The following is a 6,935-nucleotide window of genomic DNA, read 5'->3' on the forward strand; positions in this document are numbered from 1 at the left end:
ATTCTTCTTAGGTCTACAAATTTGTCAACAGCAGAATGGAATCTTCATATCCTAGGAGAAATACCTCAAGGACGTTCTGAGGAAATTCAACATGCATGAATGCAAATGCGTCAAGATTCCTATGCCTACCAACGACCACCTCTGCACTGACGAAAATGGTAAAGATTTAGATCAACAGGTACATCGCTCTATGATTGGCTCTTTATTGTACCTATGTGCATCTAGGCCAGATATTATGCTTAGTGTTTGCATGTGTGCTCGTTTTCAAGCAAAACCGAAGGAATCACACCATAAGGCCGTGAAACATATTCTTCGATACTTAGCTCACACACCAACACTAGGATTATGGTACCCCAAGGGGTCAAATCTTCACCTCGTCGGATATTCTTATTCTGATTATGCTGGTGACCGTGTGGATCTCAAGTGAACATCATGCACATGCCATTTCCTTGAAAGATCATTAGTTTGCTGGTCTCAAAGAAGCAGAACTGTGTATAATTCTCCACTTCTGAAGCTGAGTACATTGATGTTGGATCTTGCTGTGCTCAACTACTAGGGATGAAGCAAACCCTCAGAGACTACGTCATCAACATGAAGAATGTGCCCCTCTACTTCGACAATGAGAGTGCAATCAAGATTGCCTACAACCGAGTACAACACGCGAAGACCAAGAACATGCATATTCATCATCATTTTCTTCATGACCATGTCCTCAAGGGCAGTATCATCATCGACCATGTGAAGACTGATGATCAACTAGCTGATATCTTCACAAAGACCTTGGATGAGAGAAGGTTTTGCAAGTTGCGGTGTGAGCTAAATATCGTAGAATCTTCGAATGTCTTTTAAACTTGCACACAACCTAACACTTCTTTCCCTCTCGTCTTCTCCGCTCGAGCTCGAACCCTAGCGCCACCGCTAACATCTTTGCCGCTGGTGAGGAAGAGCTTCCCTCTCGTCTTAGGGCACTGAAGATCTGAACCGAAGAACTTCTTCCTTTTACAACCTCAGTTCAACGTATTCTTCGCACAGGGTAAGTAAAATCTTATTTTACTACCCCTGTTGACCTATTATTTCACGTTAGATTCGTGAAATCAGTTTTTCCTCACAAATTTCCTCAACTGTGCACACTCATGCCTAGAACACTTGATGAATTTCACTAAGTTACTAAAATTCTTCACGATATTTATCAATTGTGTAAATTTTCGGATCTACACAACTCTGGAACAGAAGATCAGAATGCTTAGTCAAATTCCTCAATGCACTGGTCAAATTTCTCAACTTTTAAAAAAAATTCAATTTCCTCAAATCTGAGAACGCATATGACCTCTCCAAATTCTTCGCACCTATACTCTGTTCACAGGTACAAAATGTGAGCTGATGAATCTCTAGGTTCTCATCAACTTAACACATTTGAAGCATTTCTCAAAGAAACCTTACCCGTGTCTTCAGAATCATCAAGAATTAAAATTCCTCAGCAAAAACCTCGGCTGAAGAAAATGGAAGAAGATCAGAAACAGAAAGGTGGCAAGAAACTGGAGCAGAATACTGCTTTTGAGATACCTGAAGAAATATATGTTGATTATTGTACACCTAATGAGGAAATACATGGTAAAAAGACCATGGCAAAGCGCAAGATAAGGCTTCAAAAGATTGAGTGCAGGTGGGCTAAATAATGGAAAGAGGACAAATATGTGACTTCAAAATATGCAAAGAAGTTCGCCCTCAAGAGCCCCTAAAAAAGACCACCACAGGGTGATCAACAAGCAGCTCATCCCTCAAGTGTAGCCACTATTGAGGACTATCATGATGAGACACACAAATACTTCTCTAAATTGTAGAAAAAGGCAAAAGAAGCTGTGATGAAATTCAATGAGGACTCTGCTGCTGCAGCCACTGCTACCACTTCTTCAGCTCCTGAGGCCTCTGCTACTGTAGTTCATGAGAAGAAGACTCTTCTGAAGAAACCAGAAGCTTCAACTGCCGTGTCAAATCAACAACTACCTTAGAAAGTCGCACCGACTGCAAAATCCTAAACTGCAAAACAGTCCGTACCTCCTCCGCAAAAGCAGCTCACTAAGATTAAATCTGAACAACCTAGTTCCTTTGTGCCATCTGCTGCTCGCTCTGCCTCAAAGTCTTCACCAAGTCTTTTGAAGACTAAAATGACTGCCGATAAAGGTTCAAGGCCAAGTCCAAAAAAAATCATCAACGTTCCCGCTGCATCATAAGGAAGTGAAGAATTTGATGATGAAACAATCCAAGGAATTATCAGAAACAAACAGGAACGTGTTGCACAAGCCTCTGGTAGTTCCAACCTTCTTGCTATGGACCCGAAGGTATTGCTGGACTTCATCGACCTCTGGTATGAAGATCCAAACACACCGATTGATGATTGGAAGCTTCCCCCTGGTGTAAGCCATACGGTTGCTACTTACATCAATGAAGTTAAATGCAAAGAGCAGCAAGCCAAGCAACCAGAGCTGCCAAAGTTATAAAGGAGAAATTCCTCAAGCAGAATCTCCTCAACTTGTCACCTCAAGTACATGTATCAACTCAGGCTGAACTCAAAACCCCCACGGACAAGTATACAAGTCTTCACTCTGATCGTCAAGGGGTGAAAGTGAAATTCATCAAGGTTGCAACTACTGCACTTGATGAATACAATAGCAGAGCTGCCTCTCCAGTGCAGCAGACAAACCGTCAGCCAAGCTATACCGTTCAACTGAATGAGGAAGATGAAGATGAAGAACCAGCTGCAGAAGAAATTCCTCAGACTATTCTAGCTGAAGAAACTGCCAGGCCAAACACCGACGAACTAGTGCCTGATGAAATTTCTCCTTCACCAAAATCCTCAAAGGTGAAGAAAGTGACTCCGTCTGCATCAGACGTGAAGAAAACCAAAGTGGCTGAAAAAGAAGCTAAAAATAGAAAAGCTTCAATGGCTTCGGAATCCTCAGAAGCCAAACGTCTAAAGATCATGTGTTCAGAATCTTCATTAGCCCCGGTGGATGCTACTCCTCTCAATATAGCACCATCATATATGATTGTTCCTTTCAGTGAGGACTATCTCATTCCCGAAGAGGATGAAGAAATTGATAACACTGAAGAGGATGAAGAAATGGATGAGGAAATACAAATTGATGATATTACTCAAATCACCACACCTTCGATGACCACTGAAGAAAAGGAGGGTGATCATGAAAATGGATGCAGCACTCCTGTCATCCATGATGAGTTTTGGAAATAGACTCATCCTCACTCATCACAAACAACCCAACTTCCTCCAACTTCGGCTGATACTGAAATTCTGATTTCCTCTAATGAGAAGAGCATACATGAGGAATCAGCCCAAGACCGTGAATCAGCTACATCAGCTGAAGAAAATGCAGCATCAAAAACTGCAACTGCTTCCTCTAGTGAGCAAATTCCTCATGCTGAAGAAAATCCTCAAGGTGAAGAAAATGCTCAAGCTGATGAAAATGCTTGTGTCCCAAATGCTAAAACTGCACTTGTCGTGGTGAATACTAAAACTACCATTGTAGTGGCCACAACTCCTCAAGATGCACAGCAGCACAATCTTCAACCGAAGCCAAATCAACCTTTCTCCAAGAGGCCAAAGTTTTAGAAGGAAGCTTTCTTTGATGAACGTCATTACTTCACGGGAGAGAATCCGTACGACAGGCTTCGCATCAGACACAGGAAATTCTGGACAAGAAATCAACTCAACTACTATGCCTCTGTGCTCTGTGGAAGAAAGAAGATATTTATTCACACTCACATTCCTCACTTTGATATGGAAGAAATACTTGCTTCGTACCAGTCCTCAATGTTCTTCATGAAGCTGGGTTATTGCCTTTCTGCATAGATATCAGTGATTGGAACATGTACATAATTCTTCAATTTTATGCCACACTTCCTATCTCAGGCGACCCAAAAGACGTTACCACATGGGTATTGGACTGGATGACTTAGCATACTCATTACAAAGCTCTAGCTATTGAATTGCTTCGAGCTCTCCCAATATCAATTCCCTCAGAGGACGCAGTAAAAATGTATGATGAACGAGAACTGTGGAACAAGCTTACGGAAGTACTCATGAAGCCTTTGGACAAGGGCCAACCTCCAAGGACTTGATTTCTGGTGCAAGATTAGAAGTATGAGCCGAGAATCGTGTACAGGATCTTGTCCTATGCCATCGCACCTATCAAAGGGCATGACAATGAAGAAGACGTCCTAGGCATCATGAAGAATATCCTTTTCAACGTCATTCATGGTATCCTTATGGATCTTCATGATTTCTTCTTGAGGACTTGGCTGATAATGCTCTATCACCATATGAGTTGAATATTTATGCGCCTTGGATCATGAGATTCATCAGGAAAAGATCAGGCATCAACTATCAAGCTAACTTTCAGAATTACCTCGGATATCTGCCACCGATCAAAGTCATCAAGTCAACTTTTGAACCTGTTGAAGGAAAAGGAAAATATGTGATCGATGAAGGAAATCGGCCCCTTGATGGCCAATTTTGCAAGGCTGATTCATATTCCTCATATGATGACACTGCTACTCAAGATTTCCAAGCCCAACTGCTCCAAGCGTGATGACTAACGTAGAGCTTCTTCTCAGTATTCACCACAAAGTCAATCGCAATCACAAGTGGGTGAAGCGCCAGTTTGGTGCCACTGTGAAAACTCTCAATGAGACTCAAAATGCAGTGAAGAAAAATCACAACTATCTTCATGAGGTATTTGATCGCACTTGGGCCACCTTGGCTCATCTGAAGACTCCTGAGGAACTTGAGGAATTAGAATTTACTCAAGACTTTGACTGGTCGTGCCCTCCAAATAAGAAATTCAAGCCAATTCCAGTTCCTCACTTGGAGGACAGTTCATTTTCTTCATTTCTTACTGCTGAGTCAGATGCAGAACCAGAAGACACTCCAACTGGTCCAAGAAACAAGCGTGCCTCCAAGGGTGCTCACACCTCTACATCGTCAAAGAAGTGAACTTCTTCCAAGGCATTAGTCCTCAGTTTTGTCCCTTTTCGTCACTTGATGACAAAGTGGGGATCCGAGTTAGTCTTCAAGAGAGATACTTTATGGGGCTTATAAAATTTATTAATTTACAAACTCTTGTCTCTTCTGAATTTTTTGATGTAATGAGTTCTAACTTAAGCCCGATGGTCTTCTAACTCTGTTGGATGTTTTTCCTCGCATGCTTATTCCTCAAAGTTCATTAGTGCAGGCATGCTGAAATTCGTCAGACACCATTGTTCATCATGCATATCTAATTCCTCATACTATATGACAAATGCATTCATGAATTGTAAGATACACGGGGAGATCTCCTTGATATAAATCGTCAATGTGCATCTGCTGTTCAAAGCAAATTCCTCAAAATATGCACATCTTCAAGGGGAGTTTCTCTGTATCTTTATTTCAAATTCCTCAAACTCAGTACTTACATTCCATATTGTTATCCCCGTTGAAAACTTAAACTAATCGTCATCAACCACCAAAAAGGGGGAGATTGTAAGTGCATCTAGTGCCCCTTAGTGATTTTGGTGGTTTGAAGACTTATAGGTTAAGAGACTAATATGTTTGTGAGTGTACACATGCTCTATAAGTCGCCGAGGAGTTTCAGTTATACGATGAATAATGAACCCTAAAAATGTATGTATTTGGGTGAAGACTTTGGTCCTTCCTTGAAGCCTTTGATCGCGAAGAAATTAAAAAGAAATTGATATTCCTAATGAAGATATTGAAGATGAGGAATTCGATGTGTCCTGAAGAAAACTGTCTGAAGACTTTGAAGCGTGAAGATTTATTCTTTCTGTTTCATTTTCTTTAATCTTGAGTCATAGGAACACCATACTCTTAAAGGGGATCGAGCTAAAACTACGGAACGAATTTCCTCATGATGCTCAACCCAAGACTAAATCTTCCAAAGCCTCAACGTGAGGAATATGAGAGACATGAGGACTTTCACTGTTGAAAGTTCAGACCGTTGCCGCGTCACGCGCTACCTCACTAATCTTATCCACCCAACTGTCACATTATTTAAGGGCAATTGAGTCAAATCATGTCGGGATGCTCCGAGGCTATAGATAGCCGCCCCCACAACCACTTGCTGGTTGGCTGCTCAAAGAGAAACTAACACTTGTCATTTAGAGCAACCCAAATTCCTTAGAGTCTTCGAGAGAAAATCATAAAGTGAGGAAATACCCAAAACACCAAACCCCAAACCAAAAACGAAGTGATTGGGCATCACTGAAGAAGTTGTTACTATGTGGAACTGAAGCCTGTTACCTATGAGGATTGTGCATCCTCGAGACAATTAGGCGTCATGGTCTAGAGCATCCAGCAGTCAATTGTGGATCGCCGGGTGACCGAGTTTGTGAGGGTTTGGAAGTCTGCCCTGAAGACTTACCACGAGTGTTGGGCGAGGACTGTGTGTACTTAGCCCAAGGAGAATACGGTAGGGACTGTGTGTCCTTTGGTTTCAATACTAAGCCGCTCCAAACTAGACGTACAACTGTCACAACAGTTGGAACTGGGTCATCAACAACTGTCTTCATCGAGCTACGGGTTCTATTTCTTCAACTCTGTCATTTCCTCAAATTGTATGTTGAAGACTTTCATCTGTGCTGTTTGAAGAATCTTTCTGAAGACTTTCTCTGAATTTCCTCAACCTCAAATTCTTCACCTGAGTTAATCTTCACCTGCGTACTCTTTACTTGTGAACTGTGCAAACCGAACCTCGTAAACTTCATTGAGTATTCTGTTGTAGTCGTTTTTGCACTCTAATCCTGCGCTATTTCCGCTGCACTTAGTTCATAAGTTAGGACTTTCCTCACAAGGAATTTTCTCAGTGATGAAATTCTAAAAATTTCCTATTCAACCCTCTAGTCGATATATCACACTTTCACTT

This window comes from Hordeum vulgare, chromosome 6H, assembly GCF_904849725.1.
Source record: "Hordeum vulgare subsp. vulgare chromosome 6H, MorexV3_pseudomolecules_assembly, whole genome shotgun sequence".
NCBI lineage: Eukaryota > Viridiplantae > Streptophyta > Magnoliopsida > Poales > Poaceae > Hordeum > Hordeum vulgare.